The 20,976-nt window shown below is 38.4% G+C and overlaps 1 long non-coding RNA gene across 1 annotated transcript; it reads left to right on the forward strand.

Moving 5' to 3' along the window:
• The first annotated feature begins 3,431 nt into the window (after nucleotides 1-3,431).
• LOC145801609 (uncharacterized) lies at nucleotides 3,432-4,617 on the forward strand. Its single transcript, XR_014343235.1, has 3 exons — nucleotides 3,432-3,637; nucleotides 3,985-4,051; nucleotides 4,453-4,617. It is a non-coding gene; the product is annotated as an uncharacterized LOC145801609 (long non-coding RNA).
• Nucleotides 4,618-20,976: the final 16,359 nt, after the last annotated feature.

The following is a 20,976-nucleotide window of genomic DNA, read 5'->3' on the forward strand; positions in this document are numbered from 1 at the left end:
TGTTTCAGGTTGGTTGAGTTTAGAAACTAAAACTAGTTGCCCAGATTTTTGGCCTGTACGCTCGAGCGGAGGTGTTGGCGCTCGAGCGGAGATTACACCCATTCAGTATTTTCCTGTGCAGCGTTGTACGCTCGAGCGGGAGGTTGGCCGCTCGAGCGGGGTTGTCTGAGTGCCGCTCGAGCGTAGGGTTGGGAGCTCGAGCGGAGGCCTGGTTCTGCAAAAGTTCTGGGAGAGTGCATTCTGCGCTCGAGCGGGAGGTTGGCCGCTCGAGCGGAAGTCTGTGAGTGGCCGCTCGAGCGGGGTGTTTTACGCTCGAGCGGAGACCTGGGTTAAAGTCCCGAAATTGTGACTTTTCAAATCACTTTTTCACTTTCTCTTCTCTCTCTTACTTTTCCAAAATCACCATTGTTGAGCCTCTCACTCTAGACTCTACCTTCTCTCTAGGTTTTGATCTAGTAGGAGTGATTTACTCACCTTTGGCCTTTACAAAAAAGTTGTTGATCGTCGAGGGCTTCATTTTAATCTGAAAATCTCGGGTTTTGGAGCACGTTGGGTTTTGTCGTCTTCTCCTTTGGGACTCCGAATTTGAGGTAGGGATAACCTACTCCTCTCTATGGGTTTTGTCTTTAAATTTTGGTATTTTGAGATGTTGGGCTTGGTTTGGTAATTTTGTGAAAGTTTGGGACTTTTGTGTAATTTTACAAAAGTTGGGGTTTTATTCATAATAAACCTAGATGCATGTTTGGCATAGAAAAATGGAATGATTGTTGAATCATTGATGAAAATGGGACCTAAGGGTTGAAATGGTAATTATGGAAAATGGCCTAATTACATTGTATAATTAATTGGGATAATTAATTGGTGAGAAATGAGGAAATGAAATGTTGATTGAATATCCATTTGTGCATTTATTTTCTGTTTTAGAAATAATTGCTTTGGGCTATCGGTGGAGGATAGTCGAGATTGTTGTAGACAATGCGTGATGATTAGGTAAACGGAAACTAATCAATGGAATGTGTCATGGAACTTGACGGTTGATAGAATACATTAATTGTGTGTATTGTGTGATTGTATATAGAACCAATGTGTTTATATACGTTATGTGTAGAGGAGGAGATAGGGGATGTACTCCGCGGTTTAGGGGAAGATAGGGGATGTACCTCTAAACCGGATAGGTATTGGGAGGAGATAGGGGATGAACTCCGTAGACACAGCTCATATGCTTGTCTAGAGAAGTGAAGATAGAGCTCATATGCTTATCTTTGTGAAGTGTGGATACAGCTTGTATGCTTATCTGTGGATATTGTTGATATACATATCTGTTGTAGAATGTGGATATAGCTTATTTGCTTATCTGAGAATGTGGATATTGTTGTTATACATATCTGTCGAGCATGTGGATAGTGCTTATATGCCTATCTGTTGAAAAAGGGGAAATGAAAAGTAATTGGGACTTGTAAGTCGTATGACATAAATATATGATTTATGTGATTGTATCAGTGTTGACCATCTATCAATTGCTAATATTTTAGTCATTGTTCATGGTTGGTTTAGTGTATTTCTACTGGGTTGTGGCTCACCCTATATGGGAATATCATTTTCAGGTGCAGGAAGCATGCCACCTCCAAGGACATAGCTTGGGATGCTAGAGGCGGACATGTTTTGTTGTTTTACTTTTGATGTATTACATGTAACTTCAAGCCAAGGGCTTTATGTGTAAACGAGTTAGTACTCTTTTGTTGTAACCAAGTGTTAACTTGGAAAGCTGTAAGCCCGTAGGGCATTTTGTTATGATGTTAACATGTAATACTTATGTAATGGAACTCTAATGAATAAAGGAATGTGGTTAGTTTATATGTAAATGCTTGTCTTATCAGATGGGTTTAATGTTGTTATTTTGAGGGCGTTACATTTTCGGTCTCCTATTTCATAATTTAATTGAGGTTCACTCTGCCATTCCAGCCTCTTTTTTGTTTCAAGTTGAAGTTGTTTACAGGTTGTTGTTTGCAATATTGTAAGTAAAGGAATATGCTAACCTTGAAAATATGCCATTCCAACCTCTTTTTTGCTTCAAGCCTGTTGTTTTTTTGTTGTTTGCAATAAATAGGCATTAGCATGACCCTTGAATTAATTGTGTAAGATTGATTAGTTTATATATATATATATATATATCTTTTTTGCTTATTTTAATTATGGGTGAATGTAGACTATTGACACTTTTGATTTGTTGGGGACAAACATGCCTAACTATAATTGGTGGGTGGTGTTGATCTGGAGTTTTGGTGCAACGAGGAGCCAAAGATTAGTTCATTCAACAGTGATTTTGTTATGCCCCATAAACAGCTATCTATCTATTTTTAAATTAAAAATAATAAATAAATAAATACAACTATGTGATTCTGGTATTGAAACTTTCAAATAATTATTGAAATTCAGCAGATCAAATTTTTATACATGGGTATGATCCACCCACTCAATGTTGATTGCTGACTTTCCATTTGTTCCACTATTAATTCTTCACAGGATGAACTGATGTTCATGAAGTTTTTGAAACGAAGTTTGAAACATTTTATGTTTAAATGAATGGTTAATTCAATTAAATAGAAAAAAAAATTCGTTTTTTGTCTTCTACCCCTTTCAATTTGTGCCCTTCAATAGTTGGTGCCAATGTGAAATGTTGTTTTGTAGGTGCATTGCATGTGCATTGTTGGTAGTATACTTGGGGTTGTCATATGGCCTGTATGTTCCAGATTGGAAATTTGAGTTACTAAGATCAATTTCTATGCCTCCCACAAATGGAAGCTTTGTTTACACTATAAGATTATGCTCTATACTCCTTAACTTTCCTGCCAACAGCCGATTTGTCAAGTTGACACTCTCTTGGAAATTTTAGGGATGTTGGTAGGGAGACACTTAATTTTTTATTTTTTTTTGTGTGTGGTTGTGTGTGTGTGTGTGTGTGTGTGTGTGTGTGTGTGCGTGTTTACTGTGACTTGGTTGGATGGTGAGTTTGTTGACTTTGAAGTGGAATGAATGTGTGAGCTTACTTTCATCTCCAGTCAGTGCTGTTGAATTTGAATATTCCAATCTTCATGCTTTTTCAGAGCATGTGATTTATTATGGAAACCATGTTTTGTAGTGTTCAAGTCAACTTAAGACAGGAGGATGTCTATGCCATTCTTAGTGATTATAGTGATTCTCAAATATTACTGCATTAAGCATCAACTGATTTCTTTCTTTTATTTGATATTGGGACATATATAATAGCAGAATACTTGCTAATATGTGAGAAATTACACAGAAGATAATCATCCATATTACAAAAACTTGTGGAGTTTGTCATATTAGGTGACATGTTCCACAAGAGGAGATCATGGACCTGCCTGTAATGCTGCTGCAATGATAGATCGTTGTGTTCTTGGTCTTAATCATCTATATACAAAACCTGTTTGTAGAAACTTGAAGGTAACTATATTCTGAAGGTAAAATTTTGTAAAATTCTGGTTTACATTCTGCAGTCAGTTGATTCCTATATGGTATCCCCTTCACAGGAATGCAATATTTCCAGCATTGGCCAAATTTCAGATAATTCACCGTCATGGTGTCATACTCCTTTTGATCTTGAAGGTATATTAAGGTGACCAAACTAATCCTTTCTTTTTCCTTCATGATGATGCTTCAAAACCTTTGTTCTATTAGCTATCGTCTTATCATCGCTGCCTTCATTGTTATTACATGAAAATGCAATACACTTGCGATATTGGTATTTTGAACTGGTAAGATGATGTCATTTATATTTGACTATTGATTAAATGGTTCCTTAAATTGGGTTAGTCATGAAAGCATATTTAGATATATAACTTATATGATTCCGGCACATTTGTTTAATAGTTTGAGTTTAGATATGCATAAGTGACTATACTTCATAGTTTATTAAACCTTCAAGGAGTTGTAATGTGTACTGTTGACACCCTGTATTTGAAGTTCCTTGACAGCTGCTGTGACGTGCATAATTGGACTTCAGTATGGCCACATTCTTGGACAATTATAGGTAAGACATCTTTACACCGATTGATTGTTCTCTTGTTCTCTAGTTTTTAATGATGAATGGCCATATGTTCTTTACTTTTTAATGATAAATGGCCATATGTTTAATGATGACTATCTTTTTTCTCCTTATTATTTTTACTTTTTAAGAAGACAAGGTATTAGAAGGAAAAGTAAAAAAATTAAGGGAAATAATGATAATGTTAAATGGGATTTTTTGCACTGCCAACGTTAGAATTTTGTTTTTTTTTTTTTTTTTTTTTTTCTACTTGGCTGAAATTGACCTTGGGTGCTCCTGTTCGTTTGATAGGGATGCCAAGAAATTAAAATCTGGATTTAAATCCACAAATTTATAGGCTTCAAATCACCAAGATACTGATATTTGACTTTTTCTTTTCCTTTTAGGTATCCTTTTGAACAAACCTCTGTACACAATCGGTTACATGCTGGTTACATCTGCATCTGCAGGAATAACATTTTCTGCTCTATATATATTAGTGAGTTCCAAACAATAACATTAAATTTAATGGTTGAAAGCTTTCAGACTGCACTTCATGGATTTGTTGTTAATATTTGGACAACAAAAATATCTTTTACTCACCTTCCCCCCCCCCCCTCCAAAAAAAAAAAGAACAAAAAGGGAAGAGGATAGAACTTGATTAAAGTAATATTCAGTAAAGACACAATTTATCTTCCATTGCCACATACTCACCTTTCCCCCATCCCCCAAAAAAAAAAAAAGAAAAAAAGAAAAAGAAGAGCATAGAACGTAATTAAAGTAAGATTCAGTAAATACCCAATTTATCTTCCATTGCCACATGCTCTGTTTGGTTGGAGAGAAAAATGTTCTAGGGGGAAGCTTTTGAAGGAAAAAGTAAGGAAAGTTTATAAATTATAATCCTTTGTTTTTCCTTTCGTGGGCATAATTTTAAACCTCAGGCTTGTTTGACAGATGAAGGAAAAACAACATGACTTAGATTATATGTGCTTTTTTGTTCTCTACTTTTCCTCAATTAACAGGACGACAGATGGAGTTACTAGTTAATTTAGATGATCTGTGCTCCAAACTACTTGCATAGCATACCAATTGAAATTGTCACTAGTCATCGGTGTTTTTTTTTTTTTTTTTTTGGGTTGCCCTATGCAGGGGGATCCCTTCGAAGGACAATTTAGAGGAGATGGTATCCCATGACTCGTAGATCGCCGTTTTGCTAAGTTTCGCTTGTTTTATGTGTTTATTTTTCTCATGTTGGTTAGTATATACTAGTTAAAGCACAGTAGTTTCCCTAATTATTAACTAAGATTTAACAAGTTTCAAAATGTATTTAATGAAAATAGGTTCAATAGGGTATCTGGTTCTCCCGGTCTTTACCTGGGACAGTATGTGAATAGTGTTGCAAAAAAATCAATAATGTACACACTAAACACTGAGCGCTACAAAAAGCGACTTTAGACAACAAGAATATTTACTTTTCCTATACTTATAGGTAGAAATGTGGGGCATAACAGACCGTGAGCTGTGAGGAGAACACTGAGATAACAAGTCAGTTGTCTCAATAGACAATAATAGTACAACTCAATGCAATGAAACGCTGTCCTAATTATTTGTGGCACTAAGATGAGATAACAAGTCAGTTGTCTCAATAGACAATAATAGTATAACTCAATGAAATGAAACGATGTCCTAATTATTTGTGGCACTAAGATGAATCCCATAACGCAGCAAGTCCGTTCTATTTAGGACATAGTTTAAAGTAACACATATTATTCTATGTCTTTTCTCATTACCTAAACCTGCATCTATTAGGTCCTTTTATCCTTGGAAAATATAAGAACATGCCACTAGTCACAAGTGCTGCAATTATAAGTCATCTTTGCACTTTGGTCATAGAAAATATCAAATTTGGCTATTAATCAATAACTCCACACATAGCATTGGAACTTCCCCACTTTCTTTAAATTTCAAAGTCATAAGAGCTATATTTTATTTCGAAGGAGCATTCAAGGAATGAAAGTACACATTTCTACACCAACACCCACTTCATTCTCCTGTTGGGGGGGGGGGGAACGGAGATTAAATCAGGTAAAGAAAAAGTGTTAATCAATTTTTTGAATAAAACTAGGACAACCAATACAGGCTTAGCAACAATACACAACTTCTTATCTTTCTAGTAAAACAGAGTGTAAGCGAGGTAAGACACAACAGTTTCACTAATTATTAACTAAGATTTAACAAGTTTCAATGTATTTAATGAAAATAGATTCATTATTTACTTTTTACTTAGCATGACCCTTGTTAAAATACACACTAACCAAAGAAGAGACAAAACTATGTGTTTACTTTTTTGTGTATTTTTGCTATGCGGTGTTGGAGTTGCTTTAAGTTAGTGATGTGATTAATAGAGCTTGCCATGTACAAAGGAACTTCTGGTTGTTAAGCTAGACTCATTGTGTACACAATTCGTATTGACATGGATAGAGAGGTCTGTACAATGTAATTGATTATATGTGAATATTTTTCTTGTTTATTTTCTTCGCAGATTGGTTTTTGATGACGTTTAGAAGCATACTTGCAAATCAAGATCAAGTGTTGAATTTTTTTTTTCCTGAACTGATACTTAGTTAGTTGCAAACTAAGATTGAGTGTTAATTTTTTTTGTGGACTCCACGTTAGTTTATTTTGGGATTTGCTTTGATGGTTTTTTTGTTATACTTAATGGATTATTATTAAAGTTGTTTGACGGATATATTTTGATTTATAATATAAATTGTTTAGTGATTTTTTTTGTGAAGTGGTGTATAATAGCTAGTGGATTTCTTAGTACAATTAAAAGGATATTGGGATATGAACAGGGATATTTGTGAAATATTAATTTAAATTGAAATATAAAATATGGAACAAGTTTAGTGACGAATTTGTTTCGTCATTTGTACTTGTTATTATGACAAAGTGATTATTCGTCGCTAATAAACATTTTGTGATAAAATTTATTGCAACTTATATATGAAAGTTTTCATCGATTTTGATGTTTGGTTACTAAAAATTTCGTTGCGTATATATATATTTGCTACGAAATATATTTCGTCACCCATGTCTGATTTTTGGAGACGAAAAATTTCGTCAACTTTACATCTTACTGTGATGAAATTATTTACTCATCAATGATCAACATGTGTGACAAATTTATTCGTCAACTAAAGTTATAAATATGGTATTGAATGACTATTTGGTGACGAAAATGAGAATTTTTGGCGATAAAATGTTGTTTTATTGGTGACAAAAAATTTCGTCACTGAAGTAATTTCATTGGTGACGAAATTATTTTTCGTCACGGTGGTTTTTAGTGACAAACATTCAATGACGAAACCGGTGAGGAAAATATTTCGTCACAAATATCTATTGTGACGAAATTAGCTCTTTGGAGACAAAAAAATTTCGTCATTCAAGACCCAACTTCTTGTAGTGATGCTTACATAATGTAACAATATTTTCGTGCCTGTTGAGTAATTCTGACTTTCATTAATTCTCTTTGTATTAGTAGGTCCTTAGACTAAGAGCATCTTTAGTGCAGATGTTAAAATTGTTGTTTGAAGTGCACATCTAAGTGTAAGTGACATGAGAGAGAGCTTTTAAAACTGAATAATTATAGCACGTTACTAGGGGGAGACTTTAAACAACTAATTCCAAGAACTTTCAAAATAAGGCATAACCTACCAAATAAGCAACAGCTTGATAGCAAATCCAAAATCCAAGGCACATCTATAAATCTAAATCCATATCCATGTCAACCAAAATAAAATGCATATATATATAAGTAAATAAAAGAGCAAAGAGAAACAAATCTGGAGAGTAAATAAGAGAGCAAAGAGAAAGAGAAGCTTATCAGTTACCAAAAAGAAAAAGAAAAAATCAGTAAGAAAACTTTGCAAAATTATATATGTATTTTAGACTACTCTGTTAAAATCAACTCTGCAAAAATCAGTAAGAAAACCCAATCATGTAGACTCCTCCACCATCTGTTAAACTTATCAAATACATATCCATATCCAATACCACAAGAGGATAAATAAACAAACAGAAGAAAACTCTACAAAATTTGTGATTCTACTGTACCAACAGAAATACACACAAAAGGGGCATAAAAACCACAGGACTCACCAGGAATTTTAAGAGATTTTTTATTTCACTACTACAAAAATAGTTAAAGATCTCACTTTTATTGGAAGTGTGATAAAAAAAATTAGATTGATATTTTAATCACACTTAATTTGATTGAGTGTGATAATATTTATTTTTTATGTCACTTTTCAATTAAGTGTGATTATATATATATATATATATTTAATCACACCTTCTGTAACGCCCTCAAAATTAACCCATTATATAACATCGACATGCATTATTTTAAGAAGACATTTTATTAATTCACTCATCAGAGTATTACTAAATAATCGAATAAAATGCCCTACAGGCTTACATCTTTCCAAGCCAACACTTGGATACAAAAATACGAGTTCTAACTCAATACAAGAAAAGCCCTAGGCTTGAGTTTTTACATGTACTAACAAATAAAAGCAAACAACAGAAAAATAGTCTTCAGAATCCAAGTCCTTCCAAGCTAAGTCCTTGGAGGTAGCTTATCCCCTGAACCTGAAAATGATGTTCCCATAAAGGGTGAGCCACAGCCCAGTAGAAATATACTAAACCACATATAAGTAACGAATAAAGCAATAGCATTCAACAGATGGTTAACCAGGATAATCAATTACTTCATTTTACAGTCTCATGACACTATTGTCTAAGATACGTTTTACTTCCCAGTTTTATCAACATGGCTCAGAACCTGGCCAAACTTACAACAGTGAATTACATATATCATATTCACATCCTTCCAATATCAACAAACAAATGAGACTCAAGCTCAAATAAATCAAAACACTTCATACTTCCAGATTGATACACATTTTAGTGCTGTATCAATAAAACACTTCTATATAAATAAGCACACATAAAAGTGATGCTAGTGGAGTCCATACCCTATCTCCTCCCAAACAAAAATCCGGTTTAGAGGTCCATCCCCTATCTTCCCCTAAACCGTGGAGTACATCCCCTATCTCCTCCCACACACAAAACAATGTATGCAAATGCAATGCTCAATCATTACACATATTCTCTATCAATGCAATAGTCAAAATTTATGACTTAACCAATGTGATTAGTTTCAGTTAATCCTAATCCACATGCAATGTCTACAACAATCACAACTATCCTCCACCGATAGTCCAAAACAGTTATTTCTAAACTGAAAATAACTATGTCCACAATTCAATAGACAAATGATACAAATTATCAAATTATGCCATTTAATCAATAAATTCCCCAATTCCATGAATTTAACCATCTTTTCCCAATTCCATGAATTACTTATACAAATCAATTCAATAATTCAACTAGGGTTTTTCCCAAAATTTACCAAAGTATTCCCAACATATTAAAATACCAAAACTTAGAACGTAACCTATAAATTGGAGTAGGAAATCCCTACCTCAGAGAAAACAACCCAAATGGTAAAGACAGAGATGAGTGCCCAAAGACCAAAATGCTCCAATTTGCCAAATGTTCAGATTAAATGAAAGCTCTTGACTCCCTCTATCTTTTTAATAAAGCAACTAGGGTTGAAACACTCTCTAAACAGATCAAACCTAAGAGAGAAGGTGAGTAGGGAGAGAGAGAGGTCGAACCTGGGGTTTGGAATCAAAAGAATATGAAAAAGACTGATCAAATCCCGCTGCTGTGTATTTAAACTGGACAGGCTCGCTCGAGCGAAGACTTGGTCGCTCGAGCGACCAGACACAGAGAATCTACGCTCGAGCCAAGGAAGCCTTGCTCGAGCCAACAACCCAAAAGCTCGCTCGAGCGAAAGAAAGCTCGATCGAGCGAAGAACTCAAACCCTCAGGTCTGAAACCAGACTCACGCTCGAGCGAAGGAACTATTGCTCGAGCGAAGAACAAACTAACTCGCTCGAGCGAAGAAAAGCTCGCTTGAGCCAAGAATGCAAAGCTACAGGTCCAACCCAGATGCAAACTCTCGCTCGAGCTACCAAACCCCGGCTCGAGCGAAGAACCAAAACAACATCTCGCTCGAGCGACAAACTTCTCGCTCGAGCGAATAACCAAAATTCTGGACAGCAACACTAGGTTTCTAAACCCAACCAACCTGAACAAACCTGCCCAACACATCCTATAATTCCAAAAGAGAAAATAAGGAACAACAACAACAACCATTATACAATGACAGAATCTACGGAACAGTCCAGATACAATAATCAAATGGGAAAAGACCGGGGTCGTTATACCTTCTAATTAAAGTGTGATTATATATATACACTACTACTTTTTAATCACACTTTTTAAACAAGTGTGATTATATATATATTTTTTAATCACAAATTCTAATTAAAGTGTGATTATTTATATATTTTTTAATCACACCTTCTAATTAAAGTGTGATTATATATATACTACTACTTTTTAATCACACTTTTTAAATAGGTGTGATTATATAGATATTTTTTAACCACACATTTTAATTAAAGTGTGATTATTTATATATTTTTTAATCACACCTTCTAATTAAAGTGTGATTATATATACACTACTACTTTTCAATCACACTTTTTAAATAGGTGTGATTATATAGATATTTTTTAACCACACATTCTAATTAAAGTGTGATTATTTATATATTTTTTAATCACACCTTCTAATTAAAGTGTGATTATATATACACTACTACTTTTTAATCACACTTTTTAAATAGGTGTGATTATATAGATATTTTTTAACCACACATTCTAATTAAAGTGCGATTATTTATATATTTTTTAATCACACCTTCTAATTAAAGTGTGATTATATATACACTACTACTTTTTACTCACACTTTTTAAATAAGTGTGATTATATATATATATATATATATATATATATTTTTAATCACACATTTTAATTAAAGTGTGATTATATATACATTACTACTTTTTAATCACACTCCCTAAATAGGTGTGATTGTATAAAATATTTCAATTTGATTTTTTTATAAAATATACAATTCCCAAATCCGCGCCTCTATTCTACCCATGAATGATAGAGATGACTCACTACTAGAAAATGAGGCTTTAGACAGGGAACTTTTTCACCCATTTTTTCATCTTTCTATTTCTCTGTCTCTGTCTGTAACGCCCTCAAAATTAACCCATTATATATATCATTGACATTCATTATTTAAAGAAGACAATCTATTAATTCATTCATCAGAGTATTACAAAATAAAGCATTACATGTATCATTGAATAAAATGCCCTACAGGCTTACATCTTTCCAAGCCAACACTTGGATACAAAAATATGAGTTCTAACTCAATACAAGAAAAGCCCTAGGCTTGAATGTTTACATGTACTAATAATTTAAGACAGTTAACTAAAAGTAATCTTCTTCAATCCATAAGCCAAACCCTCCCAAGCTAATTCCTTGGAGGTAGTTTATCACCTGAACCTGAAAATGATGTTCCCATAAAGGGTGAGCCACAGCCCAGTAGAAATATACTAAACCACATATAAGCAATGAATAAACCAATAGCATTCAACAGCTGGTTAACCAAGATAATCAATTACTTTATTTTACAGTCTCATGACACTATTGTCTAAGATACGTTTTCCTTTCCAATTTTATCAACATGGCTCAGAACCTGGCCAAACTTACAACAGTGAATCACATATATCATATTCACATCCTTCCAATATCAACAAACAAATGAGACTCAAGCTCAAATCAAACACTTCATACTTCCAGATTGATACACATTTTAGTGATGTATCAATAAAACACTTCTATATAAATAAGCACACATAAAAGTGATGCTAATGGAGTCCATCCCCTATCTCCTCCCAAACAAAATCCGGTTTAGAGGTCCATCCCCTATCTTCCCCTAAACCGTGGAGTACATCCCCTATCTCCTCCCACACACAAACAATGTATGCAAATGCAATGCTCAATCAATACACGTATTTTCTGTATCAATGCCACAGTCAAAATTAATGACTAAACCAATGTGATTAGTTCCAGTTATTCCTAATCCACATGCAATGTCTACAACAAACATGACTATCCTCCACCGATAGCCCAAAACAGTTATTTCTAAACTGAAAATAACTATGTCCACAATTCAATAGACAAATGATTCAAATTATCCAATTATGCCATTTAATCAATGAATTCCCCAATTCCATGAATTTAACCATCTTTTCCCAATTCCAAGAATTACTTATACAAATCAATTCAAAAATTCAACTAAGGTTTTTCCCAAAATTTACCAAAGCATCCCCAACATATTAAAATACCAAAACTTAGAACATAACCTATAAAATGGAGTAGGAAATCCCTACCTCAAAGAAAGCAACCCAAAAGGTGAAGAAAGAGATGAGTGCCCGAATACCAAAGTGCTCCAAATCGCCAAATGTTCAGATTAAATGGTAGCCCTTGCCTCACTCTATCTTTTTAATGAAGGATCTAGGGTAGAAACACACCCTAAGTGGATCAAATCTAAGAAAAAAGGTGGGTAGGGAGATAGAGAAGTCGGACCTAGGGTTTGGAATCAAAAGAAAATGAAAAAGACTGATCAAATCCCACTGCTGTGTATATAAACTGGACAGGCTCGCTCGAGCGAAGACTTGGTCGCTCGAGCGACCAGACACAGAGAAACTACGCTCGAGCCAAGGAAGCCTTGCTCGAGCCAACAACTCAAATGCTCGCTCGAGCGAAAGAAAGCTCGGTCGAGCGAAGAACTCAAACCCTCAGGTCTGAACCTAGACACACGCTCGAGCGAAGGAACTATAGCTCGAGCGAAGGATGAACTAACTCGCTCGAGCGAAGAAAAGCTCGCTCGAGCCAAGAATGCACAGCTACAGGTCCAAATCAAACACTACCTCTCGCTCGAGCGAACAACTCCTCGCTCGAGCGAAGAACCAAAAACCTGGACAGCAACTCTTGGTTTCTAAACCCAACCAACCTGAAACAAACCTGCCCAACACATCCTATAATTCCAAATGAGAAAATAAGGAATAACAACAACAACCATTATACAATGACAGAATCTACGGAACAGTCCGGATACAATAATTAAATGGGAAAAGACCGGGGTCGCTATAACCTCCCCCCCTTCAAAGAATTTCGTCCTCGAAATTAGGCACAAATTTGAAAACAGGGTTTTTTTTTTTTTTTAAAACCCAAAGATAGTATATAACAATAATAAACAACTTGACCCTATACTGGTCACTTTATCTCTTCATCAAGAGGCATCCCACAATATATATAAAACAACATATATTTCAACCTGCACCACTATTATGCATTATTCCTTTCAATGTTAACAATTTCCATATCATATTCAACTGCATGACATATATACCACATCCAACAATGTAATCAACATATACAATGTTACACTAATCTTTCTATAATGAAACAAGTTTCAAGATACACCCATTTACCAAAACATACTCAATGTTTTACAACTTAAGACATATATAAAGCTCTTAAGTTCAACAATATAACAGAATCTAATTATAAGATTACAAATCAACAAACATGTCCGGATATTTCTCGCGGACTTCCAATTCACGTTCCCAAGTGGCTTCCTCCATTCCGTGGTGTTTCCACAAAACTTTGACCAAAGGGATGGTCTTGCCTCGCAAAACTTGATCCCGCCTATCCAAGACTCGAATCGGTCTCTCCTCATATGAAACATCCTTATCAACTACTAAATCGGTCCAATCCAACACATGTGATGGATCCGGCTCATACTTCCGAAGCATACTCACATGAAACACGTCATGTACTCCGGACAACTGCGGCGGCAAAGCTAAACGATAAGCAGCCTCGCCAATCCTCTCAAGGATCTCAAACGGACCAATGAATCGAGGGGACAACTTCCCACTCTTCCCAAACCTCATCAAACCCCGTCTAGGTGATATCTTCAGAAAGACATGATCACCCACCTCAAACACCAAAGGTCTCCTCCTACGGTCGGCGTACGATTTCTGACGACTCTGCGCTGTAACAAGCCTCTTACGGATAAGCTCAACTTTCTCCGTCGTTTCCCTCACCAACTCTGGACCCAACAGAGGTGCATCACCCACCTCGGCCCAACACACAGGAGATCTACACGGTCGGCCATACAAGGCCTCAAATGGTGCCATACCGATACTAGACTGAAAACTGTTGTTGTAGGCAAACTCCACCAACGGTAAGTGCCTCTCCCACGACCCACTAAAGTCAAGAACACAACCCCGAAGCATATCCTCAAGTATCTGAATAGTACGCTCGGACTGTCCATCAGTCTGAGGATGATAAGCCGTGCTAAAGGTCAACTTAGTGCCTAAGGCACTCTGCAAACTCTACCACAACCTGGCAGTAAAACGAGGATCTCTATCTGAGACGATCGTCACTGGGACCCCGTGCAATCTCACTATGTCCCGAATATACAAGTCGGCAAGATGATCTACCGAATCTCTCACACGCATAGAAATAAAGTGCGCCGACTTAGTCAACCGATCTACAACCACCCAAACAGCATCACTACCCCGCTGAGTCCTCGGAAGACCCACAACGAAGTCCATAGTGACGTGTTCCCACTTCCACTCAGCAATAGGCAAGGGTTGCAATAAACCCGCTGGCCTCTGATGCTCGGCCTTCACTTGCTGGCAAGTAAGGCCCTTAGACACGAAAGCTGCTACATCTCTCTTCATACCCCGCCACCAAAACTGGCGACTCAAATCCCGATACATCTTAGTGCCTCCCGGATGCACCGCAAGGCGTGAATGATGAAACTCTCGGAGTACCTCCTCTCGGCAAGACTCCGGCACAAACAGACGGTCACGGTATCTCACACTCAGGTCAGAAAATACCATCAAACCCTTCTCAACCTTCCCACCGGAAATCTTCTCACGGAGAGATTCTACCTCAAAGTCACCTCTCTGAGCCTCTAACACTCGAGTCACAAGTGAAGGCTGTGCAAAAACAGAAAACAAGGCCGCAGCCTCAACGGATTCGCCCATAAGTAAATCAAACTCTCCAAGTGCACCCAACATCTCCCACTCTCGGATGGCTATGCTAGCTATGTCACCAACAGGTTTCCTGCTAAGGGCATCGGCCACCACATTGGCCTTTCCCGGATGATAATGCAACTCAAAGTCATAATCATCTATGAACTCCATCCACCTCCTCTGCCTCAAGTTTAAGTCTTTCTGTGTAAATAAATACTTCAAACTCTTATGATCCGAGAACACCTCAAATTTTTCACCATAAAGATAATGCCTCCAAATCTTCAAGGCAAATATCACAGCTGCTAACTCTAGATCATGTGTAGGGTAATTCTGCTCGTGAATTTTCAACTGACGAGAGCCATAGGCAACTACTTTCCCTTCTTGCATTAACACACAACCCAGACCCTCTCGTGAGGCGTCACAATAGACTGCATAACCCAACCCTCTCTCTGGAATAATCAATACTGGAGCGGTAGTCAGTCTGACTTTCAACTCCTGAAAAGACTTTTCACAAGTCTCACTCCATACAAATTTGACTCCCTTCCGAGTCAATCTAGTCAACGGTGATGCTAACCTGGAGAAATCTTTCACAAACCGACGGTAATACCCAGCTAATCCCAGAAAACTGCGGATCTCAAATACACTCTTAGGCTGTGCCCAATCCTGCACTGCCTCTACCTTGGATGTATCAACAGACACTCCTTCACCGGATACCACATGGCCTAAGAATTTGACTTCCCTCAGCCAGAACTCGCACTTCCCAAACTTGGCATACAGCCTATGGGCTCTAAGTAACTCAAGCACCACCCTCAAGTGTGCCTCGTGCTCCTCCTCAGAAGGCGAATAGATAAGGATGTCGTCCACAAAAACGACTACAAACCGATCCAAGAATTCCCGGAAGATCCGGTTCATCAAATCCATAAAAACTGCCGGTGCATTGGTGAGCCCGAATGGCATCACCAAAAACTCATAATGGCCATACCGCGTACGGAATGCCGTCTTCGGAATATCCTCTTCCCTGACCCTCAACTGGTGGTAACCCGATCTCAAGTCTATCTTAGAGAAACAACGGGAACCCTTCAACTGGTCAAACAGATCATCTATACGAGGCATAGGATACTTATTCTTAACCGTAGCCCGATTCAATTTCCGATAATCTATACAAAGTCTCAAAGCACCATCTTTCTTTTTAACAAAGAGGGCCGGTGCTCCCCACGGCGAAACACTAGGGCGTATAAAACCCTTGTCTAGTAACTCCTGGAGTTGGATTTTCAACTCAACTAACTCGGCTGGGGCAAAACGATAAGGTGCCATAGAAATCGGCACCGTGCCGGGCACCAGGTCAATAGAGAACTCAGTCTCTCGATGCGGTGGCAAACCAACAAGATCCTCGGGAAAGACGTCCGAGTACTCACAAACCACCCTTGGCAACTCAATCTGAGTCTCAACATCCTCATTAATCGAAAGGTTAGCAAGTAGACCACTAAGCTCACTCCGTCCTCGCGGAACATACCCCGGTGGCAGCACATCACCAACCCGGTCCCCCAGAAAATGAAAATACTCTCCGCTCACAGTACAACAAGTGACCCTCTGGCGGTAGCAATCAATAACTGCCCGGTATGACGATAACCAGTCCATACCCAAAATAACATCGAAACCCCTCATAGGCATAACTACAAAGGAAAATGGGATTCTATGATAATCAACCTCTATATCACAACCCCTAACGCCTTGTTTCAAAATCAATTCACCCCCAAGAGGTGATACTACACATATAGGAGATGCTAACTGTGCTAACTCCAACTCCAAAACAGATGCAAATGCAGCAGACACAAAGGAATGAGATGCACCCGTATCAATCAAAACATTAGCAACCGAGTTGCAAAACAAGAAGGTACCTCTCACAACTGATGGAGTCGGTACAAGATCCTGCGCGGTAACAGCGTACACGCGCCCAGACGACCTCTGATCAACCTGCTCAACCCTAGGAGCATAAGATTGCTGCACCGACTGAGACGATGAAGCCCCCTGATTGGCCTTTGAGGCCTGACCCGACTGAGTTGGCTGCTGACCCTGAATCGGCCTCAAACCAGATGCACCAGGTGTGCCACCCAACTGTGGGCAATACCTCTTCATGTGCCCTAGCTGACCACACTGATAACACGAGAGTGGCTGACCTCTACCCTGACTCTGGCTCTGAGATCGAGTCGAAGAAGATGCTGCTCTCTGAACTCCTCCCCTTTGAGGACAAACTGGAGACTTGTGGCCCTGCTGGCCACACTTGAAACAGGTAATGTCTCCCTGACTGCCTTTCCCCGAACTAGCACTCGGTACAGGAAAAGTCGATCTAGAAAAGCTACCCTGAGACTGCTGGGGATTAAAACCCTTCTGTCTCCTACCATGACTCTGACTATCCTGACTCCTCTTGGAGCCCTTCTGCCCTTCCTCCTCCTCCTGCATCATGATCTCCATATGGGCTGCAGCATCAACCATACGCCCATAATCCCGAATCATAGTTCCCCCAACTCTCAGCTTGAGGCCACGCCTCAACTTCTTCTCAAACTCAATACAACGGCGTTCCTCAGACGCCACCAACTCAGGTGCAAACCTGGACAAACTAGTAAATGCAGCCTCAAATTCGGCCACTGAAGAACTCGCCTGCTTAAGCTGACAAAACTGGTCTCGTAGCTTCTCCTTGACTGCCGGAGATAAAAACTTCTCCTGGAATGCATTCACAAAAGCCTCCCACGTACCTCCTATACGCCCCTTAGTAAACTTCCACCACTGACCCGCATCCCCCTTCAACTGGAAAGATGCCAAGGTCACTTTCAACCCCTCGTCTTCGATGCCAAGCATCTCAAACGTCTTCGTTGTCTGTTCGAGCCATTCATCTGCCTTAAGTGGCTCTTTAGGATCACCCACAAATTCATCCGGATTAGACCGGAAGAAATCCCTCTTCAGAAAGGAAGGTCCTGCATCCGCAATACCAGCCTGAGCTTGATTCTCAGCTCTAAGAATGCCTACTGACTCCCTGAATGCCCCTGCTATCTCTCGGGCTAGAGCGCCCATAGCCTGCTGGCCTACTGGCTCGGCCACATTGGCCTGGCCAATTCCCTCTTGAACTGCCGGAATCTCCTCTGGCACAGGCACCTCCTGCCTACCCGGCCTACCACGCCTACCGCGTCCTCGTCCTCGTCCTGACATCCTAATAAAGGAAACGAAGACATTAGCACATTAATAAATGTGCCGAAGCTAAACACACGCGTCCTAATTCAATGGACAACAATAATTCATTCCACGTAAGCACATAATCACATAAGCACCTACGAATTTCATTCCCGGATAATGATAGTCCCAATGCGTTACTATAGTTCCGGTTGGAAGCAGCAGTGATCAAGTGCCTTTCCAACAAGACTACAAGAAACTCAAGGGTCCAATCAACATCCTAGAAACTACATTCCATACCCACATAATCACATATACATATAACATTACACTAAGTCTCTATCAAACGAGACGAACCCAATGTGATACTAATCACTTCCCACGTACCCAAAGTATTCAAACCCGGTACGCTCTGATACCAAGTTGTAACGCCCTCAAAATTAACCCATTATATATATCATTGACATTCATTATTTAAAGAAGACAATCTATTAATTCATTCATCAGAGTATTACAAAATAAAGCATTACATGTGTCATTGAATAAAATGCCCTACAGGCTTACATCTTTCCAAGCCAACACTTGGATACAAAAATATGAGTTCTAACTCAATACAAGAAAAGCCCTAGGCTTGAATGTTTACATGTACTAATAATTTAAGACAGTTAACTAAAAGTAATCTTCTTCAATCCATAAGCCAAACCCTCCCAAGCTAATTCCTTGGAGGTAGTTTATCACCTGAACCTGAAAATGATGTTCCCATAAAGGGTGAGCCACAGCCCAGTAGAAATATACTAAACCACATATAAGCAATGAATAAACCAATAGCATTCAACAGCTGGTTAACCAAGATAATCAATTACTTTATTTTACAGTCTCATGACACTATTGTCTAAGATACGTTTTACTTTCCAATTTTATCAACATGGCTCAGAACCTGGCCAAACTTACAACAGTGAATCACATATATCATATTCACATCCTTCCAATATCAACAAACAAATGAGACTCAAGCTCAAATCAAACACTTCATACTTCCAGATTGATACACATTTTAGTGCTGTATCAATAAAACACTTCTATATAAATAAGCACACATAAAAGTGATGCTAATGGAGTCCATCCCCTATCTCCTCCCAAACAAAATCCGGTTTAGAGGTCCATCCCCTATCTTCCCCTAAACCGTGGAGTACATCCCCTATCTCCTCCCACACACAAACAATGTATGCAAATGCAATGCTCAATCAATACACGTATTTTCTGTATCAATGCCACAGTCAAAATTAATGACTAAACCAATGTGATTAGTTCCAGTTATTCCTAATCCACATGCAATGTCTACAACAAACATGACTATCCTCCACCGATAGCCCAAAACAGTTATTTCTAAACTGAAAATAACTATGTCCACAATTCAATAGACAAATGATTCAAATTATCCAATTATGCAATTTAATCAATGAATTCCCCAATTCCATGAATTTAACCATCTTTTCCCAATTCCAAGAATTACTTATACAAATCAATTCAAAAATTCAACTAAGGTTTTTCCCAAAATTTACCAAAGCATCCCCAACATATTAAAATACCAAAACTTAGAACATAACCTATAAAATGGAGTAGGAAATCCCTACCTCAAAGAAAGCAACCCAAAAGGTGAAGAAAGAGATGAGTGCCCGAATACCAAAGTGCTCCAAATCGCCAAATGTTCAGATTAAATGGTAGCCCTTGCCTCACTCTATCTTTTTAATGAAGGATCTAGGGTAGAAACACACCCTAAGTGGATCAAATCTAAGAAAAAAGGTGGGTAGGGAGATAGAGAAGTCGGACCTAGGGTTTGGAATCAAAAGAAAATGAAAAAGACTGATCAAATCCCACTGCTGTGTATATAAACTGGACAGGCTCGCTCGAGCGAAGACTTGGTCGCTCGAGCGACCAGACACAGAGAAACTACGCTCGAGCCAAGGAAGCCTTGCTCGAGCCAACAACTCAAATGCTCGCTCGAGCGAAAGAAAGCTCGGTCGAGCGAAGAACTCAAACCCTCAGGTCTGAACCTAGACACACGCTCGAGCGAAGGAACTATAGCTCGAGTGAAGGATGAACTAACTCGCTCGAGCGAAGAAAAGCTCGCTCGAGCCAAGAATGCACAGCTACAGGTCCAAATCAAACACTACCTCTCGCTCGAGCGAACAACTCCTCGCTCGAGCGAAGAACCAAAAACCTGGACAGCAACTCTTGGTTTCTAAACCCAACCAACCTGAAACAAACCTGCCCAACACATCCTATAATTCCAAATGAGAAAATAAGGAATAACAACAACAACCATTATACAATGACAGAATCTACGGAACAGTCCGGATACAATAATTAAATGGGAAAAGACCGGGGTCGCTATACTGTCTCTCTTCTCTCTCTCTCTCTCTCTCTCTCTCTCTCACTCATCACTCTTCTCTGTCTGTCTGTCTCTCACTTTCTTTCTTTCTCTCTATCTGTCTCTCTCATCTCTCTCTGTCTCTCTTCTCTATCTCTCTTCTCTTTATCTCTCTCGCTCATCTCTCTGTCTCTCTCTCGTTTATCTCTTTTCGCTCTTTTTTTCTCTCTCTCTCTCTCTCTCTCTCTCTTTGTCTCTATCTTTTCACCCATTTTTTCATCTTCCTCTTT

This window comes from Camellia sinensis, chromosome 10 (assembly GCF_055761805.1).
Source record: "Camellia sinensis isolate YWXY chromosome 10, ASM5576180v1, whole genome shotgun sequence".
Classification (NCBI taxonomy): Eukaryota; Viridiplantae; Streptophyta; class Magnoliopsida; order Ericales; family Theaceae; genus Camellia; species Camellia sinensis.